The 20,387-nt window shown below is 27.4% G+C and overlaps 1 protein-coding gene across 2 annotated transcripts in view; it reads left to right on the top strand.

Moving 5' to 3' along the window:
* The first annotated feature begins 2,054 nt into the window (after positions 1-2,054).
* The window catches only part of LOC132948712 (glutamate-gated chloride channel alpha-like), a 102,565-nt gene continuing 84,232 nt past the window's right edge, over positions 2,055-20,387 (top strand). For both annotated transcript variants that reach the window (XM_061019322.1, XM_061019321.1), the window contains exon 1: positions 2,055-2,379. The gene's annotated coding sequence lies outside the window, so the exon portion shown is untranslated. The remainder of the gene's footprint in view (positions 2,380-20,387) is intronic.

Consider the following 20,387-nt stretch of genomic DNA (forward strand, 5'->3'; position numbering starts at 1 on the left):
AGTTTTTCTTTTACCTAGCTTACCAAAATGTGCTGTTAATACTGATTCGTAATACGATTGTAATACTACTTGAACTGCTTGACTAATATTTTTGGTATAACCAACACATTTGTAATTCCATGTAACGACCCGTTTTTGAAAAATAAAATATCATTTGTGATCAAAAATTGATTTTTGTATATATTTTGGGTAATTATTTTCACCTATCGGTATTCATCCACTTGTAACCTACTGTACAGCAGAGCGACATCCACTTACCCACTTTCTTTACTAGAAATTCTCTATATTTTTTTTAAAGTGACGGGGAAAACAACATAAGAATTAAGGAAAAACGGGAAATGTTCAATTTTTATAGCTAAGGATTGAAAATTTAAAACAAGGTTCCACGTAAATAGTTAAATATATAAATTATTTTATTCACAGTAATATCATCAAATATACTTAGTAATATCATAGGCTGATTGATCATTTTCGCTCAAAATCGTTTTTCTTATACAATGATATTATATCATTGAATTCAAATTTAACATTATCCATTACAGTGACCCACTTGTAACCTACTGTACAGCCGAGGGACATCCACTTACCCACTTTCTTTGTTTAGATTTTGTTTTAAATTATTATTAACTTGTATAAACATTGAATGTAAAATATATTTTTAGGTTTTTTAAAATATGTGCTTCTTTCATTTATGGTTTGCCTATCTAATTTTCTATTTTGTTTATGAAGCTGTTAATAGTTACGATAGTCCGCATCACCTTGTTTTCGTTTCTTGAGTTAGATTTTAAATTCTGAGCGGAGCGATGAATATATTGATTTTACAATGATGTGTGTTTTTATTACAGTCAGATGTCACCTTTTACCTTTTAGGGTAGGTAGTAAAAGTAGCAAACTAGATCTAGTTGCTGTTTCAAGGGTCAAAAGTAAAATAGTTCTCAGCAACGGGAATTTGAAAAATATAACCAATAAAAAAATGTTATAACGTATTATATTAATGTATAGATTCCCCTATGACCTTTTTTCAATATTTATAACAATATAAATTATAAATTATATTTTTAATGATCAAATAGTAAAGCTACGCATTAATTAGTTAAAAAATGTAAGTAGAGCTAAAAAGTTAATTTATTTTTGACTTTTTAACCTAACCTACAAATTAAGTAAAGAAAATATTTCTTATACATAATTATTTTTTATTAATTCATGTAAAGTCGTTACAAAGCAACATTTTTGGAAAAAAACTATATTTTTACTTTTTTTATCGTTATAATTGTATAAGTTTTTACTCTTTGCAATATGCATTTTTATTTCATATTCCGAGGTAGAATAATATTTGGAGTGTTTTGATCTATAATAATCAAATTTTTGACAAGTTGCATAGTAATTATAATTTATAACTATTTCAGCTTTAGGGAAATGGAGTAGTGAACCAACATTTTGCAGTATAGGCAAAAAACGGTGTAACCCCTGTATGTAAATTTACTCTACTCATCTAAACTTGAAATATTTATAACTTATAAAATAATCGTCTAAAATTCGATTTCTGTGTACCAGAGTACTCTAAAAAATATTCATTCTGCTTTAGAATATAGAATTGAAAAATAAAAATGAATACTGTCATTAAAAAAAAAGTCGATAAGCGTAAATGATAATAATAAGAAATATTAAATAATTTAGAAAAAAATTTGTTTTTTAACGAAATTATCTCAAAAACGTGAAATAATGAGTGTGAGGGACAGAGCTCTCAGTTTAGCCGTGTATACCCACCATCGGCACGCGGCCCCCCGACGAACTCACACAACTCGATGAGTTATAAAACGATGGAACTCAGGTACAGGCCAAAGACGTGGCCGGCTATAACGGGTACAGTTGCAGTCGTAGTGGACGGCACAGCCACAGTGTATTTGGGGTCGAAGACGTTGAAGTAGGTACGTGTCGAATTCGCGCCGCAATTGCCCGCCGTCGTTTCGCGTCCCATTTTTGTTTCGCGTATTTTACATCCCTGACGGGACGGCGGCGACGGCGGTGGCGTTCATTGTTCAGTATCCCCTCGATGCGACACCGAGCTTAACGCTCGACACGCCGGCCGGACGATACGCGTAGGAACCGTTCACGTCAAATCCGTTTGTGTAAGAACCCGATACCTACTTGTCGTTGTTGTTATTGTCATTCGTGTTGCCGTTGTACTATACCTTTCATTGTTGTATGAATGCGAAAAAAAATTATTATTATATTATTGTAAGAAAAATCCAAGTGCCGGAAGTGCGTTTTTCGCGAAACGTTGCTCGCGGGTTCTGCTGCAGCAGCAGAGGTTATCAACGTCATTATTGCTGTTGTCGATACGTGAAAAACAACATTCATACAATTACACGATTACAGGTACAGAGTAAACCGCAACAGGATACGCACACGTCCATTGCACAATCCAAACAAATTTTGTTTGACGGCTATTTTGTTTTCTACATTACATTTTCGGGTTATTCCTGCTGGACGGATAAAGTCATTCCGATAGACTCTTTAATAATTTCAATGGGTGTTTTTGTTATTGTCATAATATTTTTGTAATGACGTAGGTAGTATACATCATGTTTGAATTTAAATTCCAGAAAGTAAATATTAAGTCCACCATATCTTTTTTGCTGAAATTAAGTATCACTCAATTTATCGATTGATTAGGTATTTGGTTTTTATTCATGAAATATTTGGAAAATTATACTCGTATAAGGTATTAACGTTGGAGTGAATTGATAAAATTTTATTCACGCTTTCCAAAGCCTGTATTTAAAAATATAATATTAGTACATTTTAACAGTCTTGTAATACACTTTTAGAATAAAAGTGAGCAATAGTATTTAATTGCATTTTAAGTACTCAAATACGTATTTTATAATTGTAAAAATTACTTGGGCGTAGTAGCTACCTAAGTACTTTAAATACTTTTTCTACTTCTGATAATGTCTCTAAAATCTAGTAACTGTATTTAAATTAAAAATTAAGGAAGTACTTAAAAATATTATGTACCTTATGTGTTATATAGTTACCATATTATGTTTCTTATATTAATTTTAATATTACCACAAGTGATTAGAAATATTTAGAACGATTTGGAAAACAATTTTTTCTAACTCAATTCTGCATTAAATTTGTAAAACATTTTTAAATTCCTTATATTATTAGACTAACGTATTGGTGTCAATGTACCATGTGAAAATGCAATATAATATGTATTTTAAGCCCAATCTTAACGTTGTCTCAAACAGGGCAAACGACCTAAAACAGGGCTGGGCAAGATACTTCAAACAAAGTATCTAAATACAAGACACAAAATACATTTATAATTAGTATCTAAATACAAGATACAAGATACTATAATATTTTTTAAAGATACCAGATATTAGATACATGTATCTGAGATACATATAAGATACAAGATACTATATACATTTATTCACATTTATTTATTTATTCATTTATCTTAGTCTCAATAAAAAATATATATTTATAAATTAGCAATGTTAGTTATTAACTATTAAATTAAATAACCTTGGATACAAAAAAAAAATATATATTTGTAAATGTGCAATGTTTATTAACTAGTAAATGTTTAAATTTTATTTATATTCCATATTTTGAAAAAAAAACTCTTGGTGACCTTTTAATGAAACTAATTTTTTAAAAGTTTCTTTTGACATGCTAGATCTGCATGGAGAATGAATAAACCCAGCAAATACAAATAGCCGTTAAATAGCAGCTGAAGCCGTTAGGCTTGTGTTATACTTTATATATAATAATTTTATTTTTGGATAGTTATTTAAGCAACTCAGTGATTTATTTTCATCATTCAAAAAGTTTATGAATTCAAGTTGGTTACTTGTCTGCTATCCTGACAGGTCTGGTTCAGAATAAAAAACAACAAAAGACTCTTCTGACTCTTCACATGAATGGGATTCAATTTTGTTATACACTATACAGTCTAATTCATTAATACATACAATTTAGAATCCGTTTTTTTTTCTCGATCGCTTAATATGTGACACTTTATAGTTTATATTAATATATTATCGCCAGTCCGACGTGACGGTAGACACCGGTTACTTTAATCTAACTTAGATTATTATTATCTAATATTACAAACTGGTAATTTGAAATTACTAACTACAAATTTCAAAATTTGCTATGGAGCAATAAGGAAAAATAAATAAAACATAATTTTTGAATGTATCTAGTATCTTAATCATAAAAAGATACTAGAAACAAGTCGAAAAAAGTATTTAAATACACAATACAAGATGCAAGATACAATATTGTATCTCAGATACGTATATCAAATACTAGTACCTATCTGATACACTGCCCAGCCCTGCCTATATAAGTTAGTTTTGACTAAACAGTCGACCGACGTAAGGAGTTTGAAAAAATATCTATAATTTTACATGTCAAAACATAATCAATCACCGAGAATGGATTGAGATAACTGCAACATCACTACCTATATAATATTTTTATCATTATACTCGTATTATTATTATTATTATTATATTTTTATCGGGTTGATCAGGCTTCAACGTCTGAGGTTATTAACCTGTAATAATGTTACATATTGGTCTTAACACTATAAAAGTACCTACATTATGTTTAACAGTTAAGGGAGTTTGTGAAACTTGAATTATTATAAGTTAGAAGAAAAGGTTATAGATACTCATAATTTTTATAAAATAAACAAACTAAAATTTGTACCCTAAGGCCTAAGGTTATTATGAAAATGCGTAATGCATAAAATGCAAGTATTTTATAAGAAAAACAACCACTCGTTATTGACCCATTTAACCTACTTTTGTTATATTTTTTGTTTGCTTCAGGAAAACATTAGGATTAGGTTCATAATTGATTATTATTTATACTATTGTACAAGAAAAATGTTTTTCATTGTTTTATGTTTCTGTATGCTATTATATTATAGGTACACTACACTATAATATATAAACATATTACAATAATCGTTATGTCTGACCATACTTTCTTAGCTGTAGTTACCAGTCACTGCTAACTGTTAGTCAGTAACATTTAAATTGTTTCATCCATATATGTCCATCATATTTCAATAAATGAGAACAATAATTTATTTCAGTAATTAATTAAAAACATATAGGTATGGATCAAATCTCAGATTTCTCAGAGTATTATGTCTCTACATTTGGAGCAGAAACTTTTTTATAATTGTATTTGGGGAAAATATACCTAAAATTATTCATCATTTTCAAAATATCAATGCATTTTAGTTTTGACAAGTACATTTATTTCTTCCTTAAATGAGAAAGGTATTTTGAGAGAGACATATTTTAGTTGTCAGTGAATAATTAGATGCTTGGTTATAACTTAAAATACTTTTAATGTATTTTATAAATGCATAATAAGGTAGTAACTAGGTATATTACTATACTTTAATACATTACAGTTAAATTCACTCACCAAAACCTTTGTTATATTATTATTATTATTAAATCATATCCATTCGTTCGAGTTAAAGAAGATAATCATAATAATATTGGAAAAAGGCAAATAGATGTTATTGGGAATCGTGTTAAGTAACATTATAAAGTAAAATTATAGTTTTCAGTGATTTATAAAAATTAAATATATATTCAAATTTTAAAATGCAACATAGCTGTGTTTTTAAAACGAGTTATGATCATTTATTTGTGCACCGATTGAGTGTATTCCAATTTGTTTTATTACACGAGTACTAATATTTTATTAAATTAAGCTGTTGTAATATCAATTTTAAATTATAATAATGTCAATGCATAATAACCATCCAAAGTCAAATCAATATTGAATTTAGCAATAAAATTAACTTAAAAGCACTTCCATTGATTCTAAAAAATGTTGATTGAAGGAAATGTATGAAAGTTATAATTTTAGCAAATTTAATTTAGTTCAACTATAGTTTTTCAATTATTTTAAAATGTATAACTATAGATTCTACAAATAGTACCTATACTGCAATGATTCTGTTACATCTTGTAGTGTAATAAACCAATTTATTTTATAGAAAATGTTATTGTTAGTGTACAAAAATTATTCAACCAATTATTAGTAGATAAATTTGTTTTTTACAATCAATTAACTGATTAAAATTTAAAAAACAAACTTAGAAAAATTAATTTTTATTATTGCGTACCCTAATAAATAATAATAATATTATTCATAAAACCCCCGTGATATAAAATAATATTGTGAGTTAAGACACCTATATTATTATTATCATTTATTTTATGGAACCTAAATAATTCAAAATGTGTGTACACGCAATGCGCACATTATATCTAGTAGGTAGGTGACCACTTTAATTCATTTTTTTTTTTCGCAAGATTAACACGAAGCTGTATATTACAGAGATTACAAAATCTTATGTTTTATAATATATACAACTTGTAAAATACGATCAAACCATTTATCCATTATTATAATCAAGGTATTTACATTTTTTTTACCATTCAAGTTTACGGTAAATTATTATAATTTTTTACGAAAAAAATTAATTATTAAATTATTTTAATGAATCCAACATAATTTTTCCTGTTTCCGTTGCATTTACAGAAATTGTTTTAATTTGTTTTTGCATGATATGTGTAGCAATAGTTTAAATAACGAATAACCATTACAAATAATTTGTATGATTTATAAATTATTTATTTGTTATTTAATAGCAGAGTAGCTAATAAAAAAACTATAATCGCCATAAAATAATGTAAAGTTCATAAACCAATACAACTTTGTAAAATGCTTTATATTAATTTCTTATAGATTAAAATAAAATAAAAATCCAATTTTACTGAATATCTTCAGATATATTTTCAATTGATATAGGTAGTATTTTCATAGCATTATGGAAAATCCAAAGAAATTATTTATCTTATAATTATTTCTTCACTCAATAAATTATAGGTACTTTTTTTGTATTAAGTAGGTAGGTATAAAAAAAAACGATTATATATTTGAATTGACCTTGACAGTGGAAGATTTTAAGATAACCGTGAAATTGCTAGTAAAAAATTGTTGAAATTATTTTTTTTATTTTTTTACGTGTCTGTTGTCATTACTCATTTGTCATTAACATCGATGGTCTAAGGTCAATATAGTACTACGCCCATTTTAGGTGTGTATTTTTTATACACTATTTGGTAGATTTCTTTTTTTTTATCTGAAGACAACATTTTTTTTATTAAAATATTAAGCTTACTGTACCTACATTAAATTATGAGGAAAACAAAGTACGGAACTGATAGTCAATCTCATATCATTGATCTCTGTAATGGCTACATTAATGTGTTCCATATTTTTATTCAAAAGCGTATACAAACCGTTAATACAGATTACATACATAATAAACCTCCTTTTAAAGTGTATACATTTATTTTTTTAAATATTTAAATTTTATCTTATTATAACCAACAATATAGTTGTACCTAATACATTTTAGAAGGAAATGTATGTTATTTTAAGAATAAAAAGTGTAACTATAATAACATAGTGTAACACACTAATGAACACATTACTGAATTCATACTTTACTTAATGATATAAACATTAATATATTAATACTAATAGGTAATTATGACGATTCAGAAATAGATAAAAAATATATATATACATCAAGTGTATAAAAAAAATTATGACCTCTTTCAAAGTCTCATGGTGTCACAAATCTTGACTAGGAACCTATCTATAATTATTATTAAGAAATATTTATTTACATATTACAATCTTCATTTAAAATTTATAATATTTTAAAATGTATTATTTCTAATAGTTATCAAAATCACTATGACAGTGATATGAAATAAAATAAAATATAAATATTTATTTTAGCTTACTTAAATATAAAATTGTGTTTTCATACTTTTCCCTTTGTTTTGTAGTTTTCTGTACTTAACATAAACGAATTTTCTACTTTGGTAAATTGCATACCTTTTGAAGAACCTACTATATGAAAATGTTTTAGTATGAAAATGTAATAAAAAAGGTTTACCATGTTTAAAGAAAACCTCTTACTGTACCTATAAGAACTACATGAATTTAAAAATTATAGATTATTTTAAGTATGTACTCTTACAGTGCTGGTATGTTTTTATTTTAATAGTTTGGACCATTTTTTTTAAAGTGATTTATTTAAGTATTATAATAAATTGTACGTATCTATAGTATATTCAATTGAAAATAATTGTTCTAGTTCCTGAATTATAACTCAATGTTGGCTGTTAATATGAAACTAACCTGTTAAACAAACTAACTCAAAATATTCATCAGAATATTTGTTTGATGACTTAAGTTACAACAGGGAATCTGCTCTTTTTGTGAATAGTATTAGTATATTTACGGTAACTATTCAGATCATACACACTACAATGCATCTATTGTTACACTACCAACAATAATCATAAAGAGACTTTTAGTTTTCGATTACTTATTTCTTACGGGATTATCGACTCTTTGGGCAATGAACTCTTCTGGATTTTCCTTAAAAGCTGCTAAATCTCATTTAACCTTCAGGATGGTTAACACGGAAACAGCTTATAACTAAATAGTCCTTTAAATAAAAAAAATAATATTGGCTTTCACACTTTTTTTACAAAGTTAACTCCACTCCATTACTCACGGCTCAATTCATCCAGTTCCTTCTGAACTTTGGCATTTATAGTTACATACGTTTCTGACGTACTTCTAGTAAACTTTCCATTTCATCACTACTACATTTTTAGTATTCACATTTGTAGAAAGTACTGTCGATGAAAATATTTTTTTTATTTTTATAATATAGATAAACGTTACCGGAAAATATTTACAGTATAGTGGCAGTATAATGGTTTTTAGCTTGTTTTTAGCATGTTGCGAGTTAGTTATGGTTCTAATAGTTAGGTACATTTTAAAGCTGGTCCCACATGACCTGCAACATCATAATCGGCATTAATCGCCGGTTCTAGGTCACTTTGTACGGTCAAACATTGAAAGTGCGAAACTTTTATATACTTACTACCTATCACTTATATTTACAATATATCCTTAAATATATAATAATACAAAGTTATACGTGATAACATTGCCTAATAAACTACGGAGATGGAGACAATTTCAAGGCAATGATATAATTTCCTTCCGCTGTTATGAATTGTCATCATTTCCTGAATTGTCAACATTTCCGGTAACATATACATGACTGGCTAGATTTCCATACGTGTTGTTTAATCTGACGTATTTAATGATTTATAATAATTATAATTTACCTGAATGTTATTTTTGATAACAAATTTCAAAAATATTTTCATTTGAAAATTTCTGTTTTGGCAATATAAAGACGACTGTTATCATTTACAAACTTCCTCTTACTTTCTAACATTCTGAAGTCAGAACTGTGGTTAATGTTTTATGTATTTCATAACAGTTTCTCGTTCTTAATATAACTAACTGTGATCTTATTATTTTTGAATAAAAATCAATAAGCAGTTTATTCAGTTTTTCGACAGTTATTATACAATACAGCATACAAAAAGTTGGTTAATCTTGCATTTTTTTTTATTTCTAACACTTAAAATATAAATTTTTAATTATATCAATGATTTAACGATGCGTTTTTCAAATCAAACTAAAAATTAGTTTTTAAAATAATCAATCATATTTGCTTTAATATTACACTGTTAAATTCGTTCTTCAATTAGGAAATTAAATTTTTTTTTGTTTAATTATTTTCAATTTATGAAACTTTATAACTATATAGTGCATAAACTTAATACTTTTTTTTATAAGTAACTATAGGTATAATTTTAATTCAAATTAATGTGGATAACCTATTTTTGTAATATAGGTAGGTAGGTATTATCAAACCATACTAATAATATTTTTAAAAATTAAATTATTATTATTTACGGTACCTAATATAATAATATTCTGAATTAGATAATTTTTTCAAAAAATATTAACGGTATTGTAAATTTTTTTTAACCCTTTACAAGACAAACATTTTTTTAATGTGTTTTTCTATTTTTATCGTTTCAATTTTAAAGTTTTCACATTATTGAATATTTGAATGACAGAACACCTCTGAAATTTCGTATTTAAAAGTAGAATGTCTTTTTTGTTAAAATTTCAATATATTAATATCGATTTAAGGATAACGTTAATAATGATAATCCACAAACGTATCTTTAAATATTATCCGTAACAATTTTACCAATTAGTACGGTTTAATGAAATTGATTCGGATGTACCTATCAATTTTTCAGTATGTGTTTGCTTCGTTTTGATTGACGTCTTTGATTAGTACGTCTTAAATTGTATAAGTGTTAATTGGTACCTACTCGTATTTATACTGTTTGATTTTGATTCGTGAGTAGTAGGTAATGAATTGATTTTCTAGACTCCATCTTCACAGCTTCTCCAACTTCTACAACATCTCTCCAAAAGTCTCTCTATGAATTACAAATATTACAATATATTTATATTTTATCATCTGATTTATTGAATAGGTATACTTACCGGTATTATAATAAATACCATACTTTTTTTTCTTTTCACAAAGATAGGTAGCTATATTTATCACGCTTTTTACAGTCTGCAAGAATAAAATCAAGGATTAAGAAAATCTAAATCATTAGTGATTTTGTTAAAATATTATATTCAGTACCTACTTATTAGACACGTTTGTGTAAACTATATACTATAAATAATAAAATATAATCATTGAACATTGCACATAGGTGAATAGTTATTTTTCTTATGATAAATTTCACATTAAATAAAGACAACCTTAGAATTTGATTTTATCGATTCAAAAAATCAAATATAACTGTAAAATGTTAAATGGATAGGGCATACAATATATACGTAACTTGGTTATTATAAATAATTTTTCACTTCGTCGTGTTCTACATTTTAATTGTTTTGACTAACTACTTGCTTAATAGTACTTATAATTTCGTTTGACATTGAGATATGAATACTGCTGAAATGGAGCTATTTTTACTATTCATAAGAAATAATTAATTATTTAACAATTTTTTATTGGTACATCAATTTCGATTGTATAATAATAAAGTGTGTTCATATAATATATTTATGTGCTACGTTTTGAATACCTACATGACACATTGAATTCTCATTCGCATAAATTGCATTGAAATAAAATCGAACTAAACGCTGTTGATAGTATACTTGGACAGTTGGACAGAAGCCCATTTGAATTTTAATAACCTGTCATGTCTCCTTATAACTATCTTGGTATACCCACACAAACTGGAGAAATATCTTTGATTACACAATAATATTAACTGTGCACTTAACAATTATTGCATTGAGCTTGGAAGAAATATAAATTATTCATATTACTATGTTCATATGTATATATTATAAAACTTTTAGAAAGTAATTGTTTTTGTGATTAAGACTAAAATATACAAATATATTATGAAACGGAATTTTTAAGAAGATTTTTGTCTCCTACGAAAGTGCTTTTATGACTTACCTGACAAATTACACTTGATTTAGATAACAATTGGCATCCAAATATGGTAAAAAAAAAATAATCTCGATGTGCAAGCCAAGTTAAAAATGAAAACTTTTTAAAACATTATTTTACGTACACATCGTTAACAACTCTAAATTATGCATCTATTATCCTGTCCAATTTCATATTTTTGTTTATCCAAAAATTACTTGTTTGCTGAAAACTAAAAATAAATGTCTATAAACCTCATTATTAATCCATGCGTTTTTTAAAATGTCTACATTTGGTTATGATGAGTTTTTGAAAGAAATATTATAATATAATATTTAATTCCCAGTTAGACTAGAAAAATCGTTGATCTACAAAATATTTATATTTTACAATTTTTTTAAATTTTTACTTATAAATTATAATAACAAAATATTATATTATATAAATAAACTTTTATAAATTTACTTAACATTGGATAACTAGAATTGTAATAATATGGATTTTCGCGCTTACAAAAAGATATGAACCATTATTTTCTTGTGTATCAAAAACAATGTCAACAAAAATTGACAAATATTGTCTAACACGACAAAATACATCAAAAAAATATATACCTATTATATATATATTTAAATAATAAGACCATAAAAATAAAATAATTATTAATATAAAGGTTATATTATAAAGGGTACTGACGCCATGCAAAATACAAAACATTAAACGAAACCTTTAAACGTTATACTGGCATTATGTTTACTTCTAACTAAATCCTTTTAACTAATTTAGCCGTACTGTGATAACAGTGTAAACAGTAAATACATGTAAAACTAAACCAACAGAAACGACAATAATTTAAAGTAAAAATACTATTTAATATAATTATGCAATTTAATTTTTGTGTAAACGTATGTAAAACTCAGATTTGTTTATGTATTTTTCCCTCAACGAATAATGCGTCCATGAATATATATCGTTATTTTACTGTGACGTTTCGTGTAGTAATAATTGGAAATAACTTATTTAGCGCAAAAGCATAATATAGAACTACTATATATGTCTATAAGTTGATGTATAGTTACAAATATTTCATATTTTAGATTCTGAGCGGAGCGATGAATGTATTGATATTACAATGATGTGTGTTTTTTAAATTATTTTTTTGTGACTGTCATCACCTTTAGGACAGTAAAATTTAATGCAAGGCTCTATATATTGTTATAATAGCAGTTAAAAATATTAAAAGTACATAGACACGCATTTGTTTATAAGCATTTAAAGTTCAAATTTTGACAACATTTATCAAATTTAAAATTTAAAAATGATTTTGTAGTTAAAAATGTATAAAATGTTCATTTTTTATAGCTAAGGATAAAAAATTTCAAACAAGGTTCCATGTAAATTGGTAAATAAATTACATTATTCATAATAGTATCATCAAGTATACTTAGTAATATAATAGCATAGGCTGATTGACTGTCTTCTCTTGGAATCGTTTTTCTTATACAATGATATTATATCATTGAATTCAAATTTAACACCATCCATTACAGTGACCACTTGTAACCTACTATACAACAGTACGATACCCACTTGCCCATCTTTTTAATTTTTAATCCAACTATTATGCTTTCAATCAAACAAATTATATATTAAACAATTTCTTTTTCAAACACATTTACTATGATTATAATTTTAAAACTAGTATTACTGCGATCAAATATACTAAAAACATACATTTGAAAGCTCAACAGGCAGCACCAGGGGCTGACCTAAAGGGGGGTTCAGGAGGTCAGATGACACAGTTAACATTTTCTGATCAAATTGGCCTCTTTTCAGATCTTGGGTATTTGGACACTTAGTCCCTCAAATAAACACACATACAGTATAAAAAAAATATGTAAATCAATTTTTTTTTTGTTTTATATACCTAGTACACAAGTATAGATTTATAATCTGGTTTTAATAAGTGTCCCTTTGAAATATCCTGACCCACAGTTTCCTAACTCTGGATCCGCCCCTGAGGAGCACGGTATTCAACCTACAAGTATAGTGGCATAATTTTTATAAAAAATAATGTGGCCTAATTAAATATCGGTTTGGTCTAGTTACTTTTTAACGTTAACAAACGCCATTCGATAAACCCTGCATGTAATTATAATTCGTCTGTTTATTTGTATATAATATATAAAACGATGATTGACAAATTTCAGCGAAAACCGTCAGGCAAAAAATGGCATTCGACGACTTTCTTTTGAAACCATTTTACATCGCATTTTTAACTGGGCCAACGCTTTCCACTGTAATATACATTATTATAGTTATTCAAACTATCGAATTATGTTGTTCCAAAACTTTTTAAACTGGGGTAAGACATCAAAAGCCTTGAACTTTGCATTTTAGAATAATAATGCCCATTTATACACAATATACCATACACAACATGATAATATATGCTCAAACACATACGCACTAAATTATATTGATTTAAGGGTCACCAAGGTAGGTCTTGAGAAAAACGCATACCTACATTACATCGTACAGTATGACCTTATAGCTACTAGATCGCTGTAAACCAAATTAGAAGTTATATAAATATTAAAATATATAAAGTGTTTATTAAATATTGTAATATAACATATTACTTCTATTTTGGTTTGGATAAAACAATAAAAAAAACGATATTCTTACATAATATTTAAAGGGTTTTGACGAACTGCGAATATATATATTTTTTTTTCATAAAAAAATTTATAAATTCAGTGGTCGTAGTTTGTTATATATTATTTTTGTGATGTTCATTCCAGTGACATATACTATGATATATTATACCAAGAGAGAAAATCGATTTCTGAATACACAATGTCCCCAAAGAAAATTAGTTTTATTCGTTGGACCTTGGACAAATACTCATCTTCTACTGTTTAAACCCCATGCCGGAACCATTGAAGCTAAACAAATATTACTTTAAAATTTTAGTTGGAAGGCAAATAATCGAAAATATCACTACCAGTTTTCGGTGGTTAAATAATTTGTGATGTGAAATTTTTTTAAACACCAAATCAAGATTAAAAACGAATAGATACTTAATATTGTTCCCCAAATAGTTTACGTCATATTTTTATAGCATATTAAATAAAACTGTATTTTACTTTAGATATTAACGGAACAACCCCGTAAACCCATTGGTTTGACAATGGGTTGTTTTTATGTCTTGTCTAAATTAGTATTAAGTTGTAAATGTGCACACACAGTTTTATGTGTACAACTAAGTGGATGTTGCGAGAACAATACTTCTTTTGGTTCTTTATAATTTCAACATCGTTATTTCTCTATACAACAACAACAAAAATCATAATCGTTACACATAGAAAACATCAGGTACATTGACCGACTGAGTAATAATGTAGCCGGTACATTTCAATTGCTGCACGTAAATAATAGCCATATAGATATTACATTTTGATTCGAAGCTGTATTTTAATATAGATAATCAAGCAGTCACAAAAGTGCACTACGATATTAAAAATTTAACTATTCTTAATAATTTAAATCCATTGTGTATTACCGTTCAAGAGAAAATTCGATACCTATAATTTGTAAATATGTACGTTTCATGGTCTTAATAAAAATCAATAATTTGAATAAACCGAGCAGTCTTATTAGTTAATATACATGTGTTAAGAATTATACTAAGATAATCATAATTAATCTTTATATGAACACGTGTTTAGTTAATATGTATGCAATCTCAAATAATAAATTTATTCTACGGGTAAATAATAAATATATATTATATACCTAATACATTTTAAATCATATTATAAATTTATGATTGGGGGGACGGAGTGGCCGACCCGAGTTCGATACCTTGGCCGCGGGCGGCATTTTTCTTCGGGCAAGTCACGGCGTCCGGAGAACAAGTACCGCCATCGGGCACCCGGGGCACGGCAGAAACCTACGGGTACCCCATTAGAAATTCTGCCAAAACTCAACACATACTTGTACCAACCTACCCAATTTAAAAAAAACCTACAGTGCCCTCCCCACACCCAATGGCCTATGTTGTCGCGGGTTACCCAATAAAAAAAAAAAAAAAAACTTTATGACTATTTATATAAAATTACATTTTGAAAAAATAACTTATAGATTATTCAGTAAAACAAAATATTGATATTATTTAAAAATTAAAATAATCAGTGAAAACTTGAGAAAATTCTTTAATAGTATATAATGATTACTTTTAGAAACATAACAAGCAGTGTTTTGAATTAATAACTGTTGGCCTCATTAGAGGTTTATAACAAAATTATAACATATACTATACAAACGAATGCTATGAATGTTAATTTATTAATGATTATCAATAATTAATATTTTAAGCATATTTTTCTATTACAGCGGTTGGTACAAATTATTCTCGGAAAACTTGGTTTTTTTTTCTTTTTACAAAATTATATTGTGCATGATATTATTATACATGGACTAACCTAATGTAGGGCATAAATAATTAAAACTGTTTTTGCAATATAATCAAACCTTTTCAATAATTAATTAAGAGTACTTTAAAAATAGTATATTCCCAATCTAGCAATTAAAAATGCCCTTCTCAACTTTCTATTAAATATGAACTTTGCTAAACAAATATAATTTTATAGTTATTTTTGATTATGTTATAAATAATAAAACTAAATATGAAAAAGTAGCCAGGTAATGAGATTTAATCAATAAATAACTATCAGATTAAACCAAAATTTGACTTATACTTTGACTTATATCCTTGAACGTCTCAATGTGGGGGGGGGGGGGGCAGTAGAGATCGTATTACAATTGATATATTATATTATATTATACCAAACAATCAGATCAGTAAATAATTACGACTGATTGAAAAAATAAGATAGTAAGTACCCGCAACCCTCCTATAGTCAAATACCATGTTTGCGAATTGAACAAAAACAGTAAAAGTTTATTTAATGACAAATTTAAATACACGCGACTAGAATTTCAAATATAATTGATTTTTTTTTTTAGTTTGCAAAACAACAGCAAATTTATCTAAACCGTATTTCTTTATTTTATCTCCCCCCCCACTAACTGAACCTCTCTTGTTCATTATATTTCTAGGTTTACACTATGCCTTATGTATGTATACAAATGTTTACTATATGACATATTATTTAGTGCACACAGAGTACAAGATCGCAGTTAAAATATTACAATGGAAATAATATAGCAGTTATATAATTTTATGATTTTAACCATGTACCTATATACTATAAAAAACTTATTAAACAATTCATTTGTTTCTCATAAACACTATACAAAATTTAATTATATAAGTTTAATAAGATTATTTCAAATGTTCATTATTATACATTTTTACAGCTCAATTTTATCAGCCAATTAAAAATAAAATCATTAATATCATCTTTTTTTAATAATTTAAAAGTCGTTCAATCCACAAATGTCCATTACATTTTACAATACTAAAGTATATGTCATGATAAACCTCTGACAGTTTGACATAAATTCGTATCGTAACAATAGAATCTATAAAATGCACATTTCAAGCAAGAGAAAACCACTTGAACGGGTGTGTTTGAAGTGCAGTATTCTCCAACCGCATTCTAAAACAATTCTGAGCCGATATATTTCGTTTTTTTCTTGAACACAATGGAAAAGTTTAAATACTAAAATCAAACCAAATGAAATTCAAGCCCTTAATTCCAATGGACCAATTACCGAAAAAATGTAATTTATGTTTAATTTAGTTACCTATTTTGAACGTATAGGAATTTTCGATACGGACAATATTTAAACCGCACAATCTAAAATATTGGACGCTGGCTACTACAACACAAGAAAACAAAAACACACATCATGGTAATATGACTGCGTAAATAATGTTTATATCAATAAGGATAGCGACGATAATGTTATTTTATAAAGTAACTTCTAAGACAGTATTAGAGTTTGAAATCGAAAACATTATTTACTTTTATTCTTGGACGTTTTTTCGTAACCGTGTCTTAGTCGTATGGCAAATTTCGTTATGGACTTAATTTAAGTGTGTGCGTGTGTGCAATTTTGTTTTAAATTAGGAACAAATTCTATTGAAACTTTTGAACTTTTGCAGCAAGTTTTCGGAGATGAATTGGACGAGCAACGCGTTATGAGTGGTTTAAACGGTTTAAGGAAGGTAGAAAATCAGTTATAGACCCTAAAGATCAGGTGTACCATCTATCGTCTCTAAAACGAATGAAACCGTGTCCCGTGTTAGTGAAATAATATTAACTAACCGTCGATTAACTATTATAGAAAAAGCAGAAGACGTAGCCAGAAGAATGTAATAAAAATATTACGGGAAGAGATTGGAAAAAAGGCAAGATAATGGGGAAAACAATGTTCTTGAATGATGCATCCCTAGCCCTTATCAATGTTCATTTCTCGTTTATCTTTTAGCGAAAAACGGAACTCCAGTAATTTCACTACCACCTTACTTATACCTAACCTAGCTCCATACGATTTATTTTTGTTTCCCAAGTTATAAGCAACGCTCGGGGGGGACGTAGTATTCTAACAATTTATTACTTTAAACAAAATACGAAAAGGACATTACCCTTAGTGCCTACAAGAAGTGTTTTTAAAAGCGGAAAAGAAAGTGACAGGGATGTGAAGTACATTGCATCTCAGGGAGATATGTTAGTGGTAATAATGTGTATTTTGATTATTATTGTATTAATAACATTTTATTTAAAAACCAGAGTATTTTTTATCACACCTCGCAGTAAATGACATATATTCTCCTCATATTTCAAACGTCGAGTTTCAGTATTGTTTATTATTCTCGTTTTCAAAATATTTTTAATTTTTGAATATTATTTATAATTTATACGTAAGTAAATATTTGGTTTAAACTGTGTTATGTCGTTAACATATTCTGCTATTGCTATATAAAAGTTGTTCAATACTATTTCTTTGCTCTCCAGGGTCTTCCATTATACGTTAACCAAGAACTGTTCAACTTGTTTCATTATAAGCTCACTAATTGGTTACTAGAAACCAACTATAAAATTCCCACATGACATATAAAAATTAAAATCAAAAGCTTTTTACCAAAATGTCAACATTTATTATAACCTAACAAAACATTGAACGTTTTGTATTATCGTTAAACCTTAAGTTTATTATTTTCTTTTAATTATTGACATTTTAAGCTAACTTAAACCAAACCTCAAAGTAATTTGTCAATGTTACATTAAATAAACTTATTTGACATTTATATTTGAGGTAGTAACTTCTATTTCGAAACAACAAAACTTCGAACACAAGTTTCAGGTATATATTTTAATACAATTGTAGGGTGTGAATATAGGTATTAGGTACTATATAATATATAAATATATATTTTAATATTTATATATAAACTACTTACATTTTTGGAGCACAACAAAAAAATAGGTCGCTTAAACTAGTGAATATTAAAAATAAAATGTTAGTCTAATCAGTCATATCATAAACTGTAGCGAAATCAGGTGACCTATTTTTAATACTTAGTTTGATTAACTTTCAAATGACATAACAATAAAATAACCCCAAAATATACAAATATAACTCAACCTAGATAGAAAGACGTTGTGTATTATTTTCCAGGCAGTTAACGTAATAGAAAAAAACACGAAAGTCGATATACTCCATAGTAGTTTTCAACTTTCAAGCGTAAAGGTACATCATTGAGTTAGCCACTGAAATAGATGTGTTAAATTTGAATTCAAAAATACACTATTGCATTAGAAAATCGATTCTGATTAAATACAGCGTGTCGCCTTTATTTCTAAGGATATTTTATAATTTCTTTATATTTATATAATTATATTAGTAATAAGATAGGTAGGGTTAGACACATTTTGTTCGTTAAAATGCCACGTATTATTAAAATACTACATCATATATTATGTTCGTTATTGAATTATAGTTACAAAAAAACCGACGTATTGTAGAATAGTGTAAATATGTTCGTAATATAAATAGCTTAAATTTAGTCAAAACATTTTAAAAATCGCATAGCCTATAGAAAATAATTATAAACGTTATGGTGAAAAGTTTCAAATCGCTACAGTTAATATTTTTTTTTGATTACAACTATATTTACCTAGCTAAAATCATCAAAAATATCAAATGTGACTCCAAGGTGAGGATAGACACAAAATGAACCAAATAATAACAATAATCATAATTATTACTCTCTCGTTTTGTAAATAAAATTAGGTACATTAAAGTATTAAATAACCGTCAAATTGATTTTTGGATGTCAGTGCAGCCGATGGTTAAATAAATTTTCTGCGACCCGCACATTATGATGATATTATAATATGACAACACCGACGTACCCAACTGCAAAGGCAACGGCGTATCTATAGTCGTGCGCGCCTTTGCATGATATTTTTCATGACACTTGGACACTGTAGTTGTCGTACTTGTTATTATTAACCATCACTGAGTCGCAAAAACAGTAATAATATTATAATATTATTTATTAAGCCTCGTCGGTTCTCGCGTCGCCCATGATATTATATTTAACGTTTAACGAACGGGTCACGTTGACGACGGGGCGCATTTAACCTGTTATTATTTACGACCCGCGTAAATCCCCATGGTTAGGAAAATTACGCAAACCCTTTCAAATTTTCCGGGAAAATGTGATGTAGGTAGGTCACGGTTACGACGGAGGAATTCGCATATCGGTGCGCACGTGTACATACGACACGGTAATAATAATAATAACAGTAAAACGCTTTATTTCATAGAGGTAGATGTACAATATTATAGTGTATATGGTGCGTAATATTTCGTTTTGAGCGGGTGATGGCCGCCAATGCTCTGTCCGTGTGAAACG

The sequence above is a fragment of the Metopolophium dirhodum genome, chromosome 7, assembly GCF_019925205.1.
Source record: "Metopolophium dirhodum isolate CAU chromosome 7, ASM1992520v1, whole genome shotgun sequence".
Classification (NCBI taxonomy): Eukaryota; Metazoa; Arthropoda; class Insecta; order Hemiptera; family Aphididae; genus Metopolophium; species Metopolophium dirhodum.